A 10,697-nucleotide genomic window follows, 5' to 3' on the forward strand; every position below is an offset into this window, starting at 1 on the left:
TTACTGGATTTGTGACCTGGAGCCTGTCTTTCATTTTGAAATGCTAAAGTTCTGGTTGGCAAGCGTTTCCAATAAAGACCCATTTCATCAGCATTATAGATTTGTTCTGGCAGCAGATTTTCACTTTTCACGAAACTATCAAAATTGGTGCAAAATTGAACTGATGATGACAAGTCCCCTGACAATTTCTCACCTTGAATACTAATTTCTCATATTCCATGACGCTGCTTGAAACGTGTTAGCCAACCAGAAGAAGCGTCAAAACTTCCTTGTAGTTCAAGTGTTTTGGAAAAAAATTTTGTTTGTTTAGCACAAACTGCTCCTGTTATTGTTGTTCCCTGTGCCCTTAGTTGATTAACCTAGATCAGCATTGCTTTGTTGAGATCATATGTTGATTTTTTTCATGGTTTTTCTCTTCTTCATTCTGCTTGAATTAGAAGACGAAGCAAAGGAAATTGATTCTTTTGTTTTTTCAAATCACGAACAGTTTGTTCTCCAATACCGTATCGCATTGCTAATTGTTTAACTACACCTCTTTTTCCCAGCTGATTGATAATTTCAAGTTTCTGTTGAATACTTAACACAACATGCTTCCTTTTACACCCTGACATTTTGCTAACGCACTTGAAGATCGATACAAAGAGACTAACTGTGGTGGTGTATCTGTCCTTGAAACTTTACACAAATCCTTGTATTATTTCACCCCTACCCTAGAACATTGTGTTACCATAACGGGACCAAAAATGCAGAGCTCGGTTCACACTAGTGCGAAAATAGTGTTACAACTCACCATGTGAAACAAAAGTGAATGAATAGTAAACAACTTATAAGCCTCAAAATAGCCCCGGTTAAGCCGCAAACCAGTTTATCCGCCCCTGGATAATCGAGAGTTGAGTGTACTTTGAACGCAGGTACTATTGAAGGTATTGCAGTAAGGATGTCAGTATCAGAATAGCACAGCCTCATACCCAACAAGGCTGCAGTCTTGATGTTCACAATGCCTTATACCTGCGCTTGTTATGAAGTGCACTTTACTGAAGGTATAAATGCAGAAACTGTCAGCGGGGATGTGCACAGATGCTGTAATGCTTTGGAGGAACCTGCTGCCTCCCTCTGCATTCAAAATGGCTGACTGTATGTACCAAACTAGACAGTTCCAGACATTGGAAACCTGCGTCTTAATCTTTTCTGTTAAATATTCAAAGAAAGTAATATTTATGTTAATGCTTCCAAAACTATACTGGATGATTAGGACTACCAATTTCAGTGAATGTCAGATTTTTTTGCCAGAAAAAACTTTGTCCACTGTCACATCTGAATAAATGTGAGAGAATGAAATGAAAATTACACTTTAAATATTTACAAAATAAAAAAAATCGAGGCAGATCAGAACATTCAGGGCCCTACCAATTATTTTTGCAGGATGAAATCTAAGATTTGAGGTTATCAAAGCAGTGAATGGAGATTACAGTCTTCTGGCATGTGACGTCATATACCAAACTGCGATGTTACCAGGAACCTGGAAGAAGCTGCTGCCTCCATCTTCAGGTTTCTCCACCTACCAGACTACATGGGGGCACATCTCAGAAAACCCCTTTTGTTAAAACAACCATAAGGATGAATGTTTAAAATGAAGCTTCTTGTATTGTGATTTGTGTTTTGTATTGTTTACCAGTGCTATGTCCTGCACTCACAACAATAGAACTTATCCTAAATCACGTTCTTCCCGTTATATCCAATCCCCAGAAACACCTGTACAGATGGAAATATGTTGTTCCATCACAAGCACCAGTGCTGGTAGTAGAGTAATTTGAAATGTATGTTTGATCTAATGACTTCCAGTAGCTCTGTATTTATGTAGTGATGTAGAATTTTGTGAAGTGACGACATTTGAAAATTCGGTGGGGATGACGTCACAGTTGTAAATACAGGATCGCCACACACTGCACTGCAAAAGTCACTAGATGAAACATTTCGAATTACCCGCCATACTCTGCATTGGTGCTCGAGTAAGTATACGCCTTCCAATGTCATCAAAAGCTGAACTGAGTAAAGGGCAAATATGGGCGACGTCAACTTTATCAGACGGTTTCGGAATAGTTATACAATTGCTGGTACTAACGGTGTAGTGGTTAAGACAGTGGATCAGTAAACCAGACTTCGGTAGTTCGAGACCACCAGTTGCCTGCTATAAAAGATTTAAAATAGATATTTTCCTAAAATTCGGAAGAACCACAATATATCAGGAAGTTCTGAAATTATTTATTGTATCGGAACTTCGTGGTCTAGTGGATAAGACGCTGGACTAGCAAACCAGACATCGGCAGTTCGAGTCCTCCCGGATCCAGCTAAGAGCAAAACCTATCAAAATAATTACAAAGTGTTACGAGATTAGGGGGATAGGTGGCAGCAGAGATAGAGCGTAAGAAAATTTATGTACGAGAGAAAAAGATATAAACTATCATTTTATTCACATTAGTAGTAGTAGCAGCATAATCCAGCAAGATTTTCTGTTAGCACGCTCATAATATCCAAATTTACCAATAGATGGCGGAGGTATGCAAAAAAAGAATGCTCAACTCTCTGCCATCTATAGTCACATCATTGTACTACTATGTTCGCATGCCAAAATTCCAAGGGTACAGGTCTACTAAATTCTCATCCGCCATTATTATTATTATTGCATGCCTGCGCCATCTTTTGTCACATTCTCGAACTAAGATTTGGCTTAGTCGATGATCTCGCCACCTACAGGCAATTTTAGATACTATTGTTGGCGCGCTAACAAAAAAAACTTGATGCACAAGAACGAGCCACATGACACTGGCATACGCACACAGTACAATAACTCAAAGTCTTATGGCAAGGCCACATATTGCGATTAACATCAACGTAAATTACCTTTCTTTTTACTCCTACTTGAATTGTTTTAACAGTTACAAATTACTGTTTTTTTATGACAGGCCACATGTACAGACATTTCCCAAACCGATGGCTTCACTACCAGTGACAGATTTAATTTCCTAACACAATGAAACTTACTTGTAGGCAGAATATCAAATTTCACCTAATGATAGTTTTTTATAAACTTTTTCACTAACAGACAAGACCTCTGGGTATGCAAGGTAGAACATTCCATAAATTTTAAGAAAAACGGAAACAATGAGAAATACAAAGGCACAGTATGTGAATACACAATTTTGGGGGAAAAAACAAATCTACTTGAAATCATTACAGAAACCCATGTTTTATGTAACGATTTGGACATGGATATAATTAACGTGGCTTCTGATCTTTATTGAGATCCAAGTGGTACACAGACAACAGAATGTGGTGCTCTAACACTGGCCTCCATTATGAATTATACATAGTCTCACTACTCCTTTACAACCGGGGATTGCAGATGGCTATGGCCACTCAGTGGTCAAGACACACTGTCAAAACCATAAACAGTAACCAAAAGCTAGGGTAACAACTCTGTGCCAGTGGATATGTTACAGAGTTCATCCCAAACTGTGCATTGCACACAAATGTTTGCATATCCATGCACAACTAGCAACAAAATTCTGAGGTTCTTTACACATAAAACCATTAATCTCATTAGTTAGCACAGGGGTTGATAACAAACTGCTTCAGCACTATAACCATTCCCATCAGTGACCTTGTGCCTTCAACAAACAAAAACCATTTCCTGACTGGGACCCCATGACACTCCCTGGAGTAGAAAGACATGCTCCAAAGTGGCAGTACTTATTTACTAAGGGCTCCCAAAAGCATTATGCAGCAAAACCACCATTAAGGTTTCTTTGTGGAACAGTGGATTTGAACACTGAAACAGAGATCATCTTAAACTGATGAACTTAAAGAGACTGTTCATGTGGCTGTGTCCAGTTATATATAGACTGCCAATACTCCAGGTGGCTATACTCCCCCTCCCAGAGAGGTCCACCAGGCATGCCACAGGCAGTGTCTGGCCCTATGAATAACCACGCAGAGCCCCAGTTTGTCAACACACCATATCACTTGCAGCGTTTACATTGTGCCAGTGTTGCAGGCAACAGCAGACAGTCCCAGACTAATTTCAAGCTAATCTGGGAGGAATCATGTGCTTCAGTTAAACTTCACTGCATGACAAGATTCCAGTGTTACAATTCTTGCGGTTGCAATGCTCCAGGTTTGTGAAATAAACAGAGTGCCATCATTTTACATCCTATAACCAAAACAATTTCTTCATTCATGTCTCAAAACTAGGAGTAGTACCATTACTTCACCAACAACATGGCTGCTTTCATTGCCCAAATCACAGTATGTAGCAGGCAAAACTTTGGAGTAACATTCGGGAGGGGGGGGGGAAAGTTTGCTCATTTAAAAAGAGAATTTGAATCTCATTCAGAAACTACACCACAATACTTGCACATCGCTCTAACTTTCTGGTTGCCACACACTTTCACAACAGTAGAGAGTGAATTCTGTTATATTTCTGGGACTCCTCCATTAGGTCCATGAAAGGAACTGCACATGCATGTTGCATTCCTATACAGGCCATAAATGCACGCATTCTGGCAAGAGCATCTGCCTCAATCAGATGTACTGAACTCACAGGAGAACTTCAACTGTGACTGCTGAAGTCATATCCACAGCTACATGTAAAATTACACCTGCACAGCCGGTCATTTGTAATTTATCGGATTCAGCTGTGCTAGCTTGTGACGGCACCTAATTCAGGCAACATAAATAATGAAGCATCTTACTGCCATCTGTACAGGTCTAGAAGTCCCTGCAAGGCTGTCTTCTTTATCATGTCCAGTTGTAATATCCACCTGTCTTCTCTTCAATGTTATCACAAGATGATTTCAGTGGACTGCTGCATATCTATTACCAAGGAAAGCTTGTTCTAAAAGCCACCCATGTCAAGTTCTTTTTTGGTAAACAGTATGGTTATTATATTGTCATGTACAAGGGGATAGTGTGATGATTAATAATGGGTTCTGGATTTGATGATTGGGTTTACTGGCACTTCTTTACAATTACAATCAATTATAACAGCTCACATATTGAACTCCTGAATGTCTGACGAATCTGACTGGTCTCTGCTCTCTCAAATTCACGAATTCACTGCCTTTTGTAATTGCCACGCAGTCCAAAGAGAGATCATGGCCTCAAAGGGTTCCATTCCTGTTCATGAATGTACTGTCTTGGAAACCACGTATTCATTCCCAAACAATGGTTTGCTATTCTAAGTGTTTACAACTTTCAGTTTCTGTATCCCTGGAAACTGTGCTCTGTAATCAGTTGGTTTCCAAGAAACAATCTTGCCTTAGAATGTATTTGCCAGTCTGTTTCCTTGAGACAGCCCACATGTTATAACAGTCCTGCACCACTCTGAGGAGCATCTGTGATATCCCCAGTTTACCATTTATTGGGGTAACAGTATCATTCGCACATCCTACTGCTCAGCAGCCAGCAACATTGAGCCCTACAAGGATTCACAGCAGAAATGTCTAAACTTCCCCCCAAAGACATCCTTAGGTTATCCTCCACAAGTGAGGCTCCCTTAATCCTGTTTTCTAGCATGGGGGGCGATAAACAGTAGCTCCAACTCGTCTTCTGGCAACTAAATACTGCATCACATGCTCCCTCAATGCCAGGGAATTATTGTAACACACTCTTTTTGCATTCTACTCCAATCTCAATGAGTGTTAACAACACTGTGAAGAGTTCAAGATGATTTGCCTCAGCGACAGGTCTATATGCCTCTACCTTCACACAGTTCACATACCTTGCTAATGCATGTCATGTAGACTAACCTCCTGACCATAGAAGCACACCTGTGTGCCAGACAAACTAATTATACAGCACAGGAACAAACTCATTGTTCCATTCCATATTGTAAAGCAGAAGGTATGCAACTGGCCCTGCTAATTTAGATTTTATAGCATTAAATGGCCACCTGATTGTTAATTAAAAATCCTTCTGGCCAGGAACCAATGATTCCTGTCAGTTCTGACTGCTGCATATCCATGGTCAATTGTTTGTCCTCTGGGTCACTCCTAAATTGTTTGGAAAATAATTACCATAGGATGCACTGAAGATGAACCCATGACCCTTGCTTCAAGTGGTACTTTTGGTGTGAGGTGGCCCTTCTGTTGTGTGATAAGTTCCTTGGGCATCCATCTCACTAACAATTTATGAAATACCAGCACATCGGGGTGATGATGGCTGTGCTAATGGACCACTGCCCCTGCAACAATCTGGCAGTCACCCATCTGTCCTCTTGCACAGGCCCTCCACCTATGCCACACAGACATCTGCTTGCTACTGTTCTACTCAATTTCATGTGCCATTCCATACACCCATAATATATGGGCCATGGACTCCTTGCAGCTGGGGATGGACAGCTGTAACTACCATGCCATATTCTACTTGTCCCTGCATTCCACAACACCATCAAGGGCAACTCATACACAAATTACACACATTTTCTCTATCACAGGCCACCAGAAAAACCTATGTGTAACCACCATTCATTTGTTCAGTTTCCTCATAGCTTACAGTTCTCATGGAATGTCTTCACCTTGAATAAAACACTTATTTGATAATCAACACATCCTTCACTGATGTGTCAAACAAGCAGCTGAATACACAGAACACATCATTGGGTGTATTAATTTAAAACAGTGGACATACATGAAACTGATACCATTCAAGAATCACTCTGCAGTGTGAAGCAATCACCAGCTCTATATTACACCACCTCCATGGAGACTGATCAAGAACAAGCACTCTTTTAATTGGTACTCACAGACTGCATCTGCAGAAATATTAAATGATCTGTCTGTTAAGGTAAAAATGAACCCCTTCTGCAGGTCAGAGAGGGGAATGTCTAGTGAGGTGCAGTTCCATGGACCAAACATATCACATTCAAGCTACTGACATTTAAAAAAATCTGTTAAAACTCCACGAGCAATATGTGAAAGTCCTAAGAAAGCTTTGCATTATATACCCATTTCTTTCAAAACCCAATCAAGGTTCAATTGCTGACGGGGAAAGACGTAACCTGGGGGCACCCTCCCTTCTATCCACGAGGACTTATGGCCCCTTCTCCCCAGTGGCAAAGTTGGCACAGCATTTCTTTCAATCTAGTGTTGAGGCTGCACATAAAGGAGGCCAGGAAGCGTAAGAGCACCACACAGCAAAATGTTATGTTACCTTCATCCAGTCTTCTTCCTGCAGGTGCACTGGTGCTTCTCCAGTAACTCCTCCTCTTACCTTCTGACATTCCAGCAAACTCAGCTCCAGTCACATCTGCTCATGCCTTAGTAGCAGCCTGTGCCTATCATACACTAACCCACCAACCTATTTACAGGGATGAGCTGCCAGAGTTTAGCTACTGCCCTACTTTCCAAATTGGAAAAGGGGGCTTATAATTTCTCTGCATTGCTGTATGCTTATGTTGTAGCGTCTGATTGGGCCAGGCTTGCTTCCAGGGCACTGTCTTCATGTTCTGAATTTTTAGGTACTAGTTTGGCTAGCACACCCCTCCCTGTTTTCACCTTCAAGTCTAATTACTGTATTTGCTGGCGTATGACATTACTTTCTTCTGAAAAAAATGTTCACAAAAATTGCAGTACATCTTATATGTCAGGAACTAACAATAAAAACGAGATACATAAATACTGTATTCATTATGCCTGGAAGAACTGATTACTTTTATAAGCAAATAAGTAACTTCATCACAATAAATAAATAGTAAAAATATATTTAATTTCTCCACCTTAAGCCATTATATATTTTTTAGGCTGGGAAATACAGTACTTAGGGACTTTTTCCAACCACACTTAATAAACTTTTCTACCATTACAAGCATCAGACATGAACTCAAACTGTCACACTTCCAACATTTTCCAAAACCAGTCAATTAAATTGTACAAGACCTTGCTAGCAAACAGTAGACAGTACTGAGATTACTGTCTTCCAGGATCTGACATGTAGTCTGGTACTGATGACTGAAAGAAACTACTGCTTCCATCTTCAGGGGCAAAGAATGGCTCTCAGGTGAATATATTTTGTACTGAAGGCTGTATTATGTATCAATTGATACACCAATGCACCAGGATGCTCAAATACAGTAACAGTATCAGCTTCAAATACTGTTGCTTTGATTGGTGATGTGTATATCTGAACTGCTGAATTTTAACAATACCTGTGATATGATTTATAGGATACTCACAAAAGTCAGTTTATGATCACATGCAAACTATGCTTTATTATGAATAAAAATGGCTGAAAATCAAACTGTCCAACATATTCTGGTGAAAGCATTACATAAACTGGAAAAGATGAAAGGTAACAATTAGGAAATAATGGAAATGGAGTGACAAGCAAAAGTAATATAAGAAATTACAGAAAGAATAAAAAGTGCTTGAAAATTCTATCAATTAGGGATGTACTTTGTAAATGGGAAATGTTGAAGTTAGGAAACATGTGTAAGGCTGCGCCATAGCTCAAGCGGTTAATCGCTGGCTTCCCACTGTGGCAGCCCGGGTTTGGTCAAGTGGGATCTGTGGTGGACAAAGTGGCGCTAGGGCAGGCTTTCTCTGAGTACTTTGGTTTCCCCTGCCAAACTTCATTCCACCAAATTCTCTGTCATCATAATCACCCAGGGTAGGTACAATAGGCCAATCAGTGGCCGCCGTGCCCAGTGGACCCAGCTGGACTCCAAACCCGACCAAGTGAAATAGGAAACACGTGTCCATTAAATAGTGATATAGGCCAAAAACAGGATAATGGATAACAGCAGACATAAATACTCGTACACTAACAGCAGATTTTTAAGTACAGAAGGCAAAACCAGGAGAGAATAAGGAATGGAGACACTATAAAGATAAATTGATAAAGCAAGAATAAGATGACATGGGCACACTGTAAGAATGAACAGAGAATGTCATAAGAGTTTTTGAATATGACACTAAGAAAAATGTCTGCAGAAGCAGCAACATGGGAAGAAACTGCAAAGGAAGAACTTTCGGAAGATGACTCAGGTCAAGAGCTTGGTCATTAGCTGACCCACATAAAGGCAAAAATGCTGAGAGAAAAATAAAACCATTTGATGAGAGATGATGAGTTTGACTAGGACATGGAACATACAAATTTTAATTAAGAAATACTTTCTACTGCATCTGACTTCATTGAGGTCTGAATAAGGATGTTTTGAAAAAAATATGAATAAACTTAAAAATCAAAATAGTGTGATTAGCCACAGAGTATTGGCAGACTAACCAAATCAAGCAAGGAAGGAAAAGTTCTTGGTTAGGCCACATAAAAACTACATGGCTGACCACATTGTCGGAGCAGGTGTCAGGTACTTAGGTGGCAGCCCCACCAGTACACTCGAGGCCAGTGTGCTAATAACCCGTTATTCTTAAATGGATTGTATTACAGAAATATTAACAAGGAACAGCCAGGCTGAATGAGGAAAAATGACATTTGGCATGAAATATAAAATGTGAATTAGTTTGTGGAATGTTAGAACATTAGCCCAGAGTGGAAATTAAAAAAATTTTGCTGAGAAATGGAAAAATATAAATTAGACATCTAAGGCAGAGTGAAATTAGGTGGTACAGTTTCGGGAGGTTGAGAGTGCTAATACCTCCACATGCAGTTATTTCTCATAAATCAGTTATGTCAAAATGGTATTGTGGTGAAAGAGCAATTCAAGGAAGTTCTAATGGAGCTCCATTCAGCTCAAATGATAATCAAACTCCTGCAGGAGGAATTTAATAAGGATCCTGAATGTGGAAACATCAAACCGCCTTCTATTGGTGTATGGGAGTGTTCAGGCTTCTGATTCCACGGATAGGACCAAATATGGAGGGAACTGAAGAGCTATTGGATTCCACCAAAAATCATAACTCATACAAAGATTATATTTGCCAAGCTATACACAATGGGAAACTCAATTCACCTATGGAGACAGGTAGAGGTGTCAAACAAGGGCATATCCTCTCACCAGTAATTTTCCTTATTATGATGGATTCAGTAATGTGGAGAACTTTCAGAACACAAAGAAGAATACAATGAGATCTCACATGGAAACTGCAGAACTTGGATTTTGCAGATATGTCTTTTAGCACAAAATTTAAAAAATGACAGAAAAGTAGGCTGAGTTGAATAGGGAAGCCAGGAAAGTTAGAATGAAGATTAACCCAGCAAGAATGAAAGCAATGCGGATAAATAATACAAAAACTTTTACTCTAGGCGGAAAAGAAATAGGAAATGTTGATATATTTCCTTTATCTTGATAGCACAGTTACAGACGAGGGTGGTAGCATGGAAGATGTAAGAATATTACGAGGGTCGATCAATAAGTACCCGTGTTTGAAGACAGGTGGCGTTGCTGAGGGAAGTTGGCTTTACCGTCGTGTACTGCCATCTGTCAAACGACCCCATACTAAATTTCAGACTGATTCATAGGTTAGTTTTTATTTGGCAGCCAGTTGCATCAGACGTGTTTTGTCTTTCTTGATACAATGGAGAAAGTGCAATATCGATCCGTAATTCGCTTTTTATTTTTGGATGGAAAAACATGCGAAGAAATAAAAGCGAAGTTGGATGCCGTCTATGGGGACCCTTCACCATCTATGACAACCGTGAGATATTGGTTCAACGAATTTAAACGTGGTCGTACATCTGTTTTT

At 39.8% G+C, this 10,697-nt stretch overlaps 2 long non-coding RNA genes across 2 annotated transcripts in view; one reads left to right on the forward strand and one right to left on the reverse strand.

Annotated features, from left to right (window-relative positions):
- The window catches only part of LOC111861384, a 3,355-nt gene extending 1,704 nt beyond the window's left edge, over positions 1-1,651 (forward strand). The window contains exon 2 of the long non-coding RNA XR_002842233.1: positions 1,423-1,651. This is a non-coding gene — a long non-coding RNA (uncharacterized LOC111861384). The remainder of the gene's footprint in view (positions 1-1,422) is intronic.
- An 850-nt stretch (positions 1,652-2,501) lies between these two features.
- The window catches only part of LOC111861381, a 19,017-nt gene continuing 10,821 nt past the window's right edge, over positions 2,502-10,697 (reverse strand). The window contains exon 4 of the long non-coding RNA XR_002842231.2: positions 2,502-7,600. This is a non-coding gene — a long non-coding RNA (uncharacterized LOC111861381). The remainder of the gene's footprint in view (positions 7,601-10,697) is intronic.

This window comes from Cryptotermes secundus, unplaced genomic scaffold (genome assembly GCF_002891405.2).
Source record: "Cryptotermes secundus unplaced genomic scaffold, Csec_1.0 scaffold289, whole genome shotgun sequence".
Lineage (NCBI taxonomy): Eukaryota > Metazoa > Arthropoda > Insecta > Blattodea > Kalotermitidae > Cryptotermes > Cryptotermes secundus.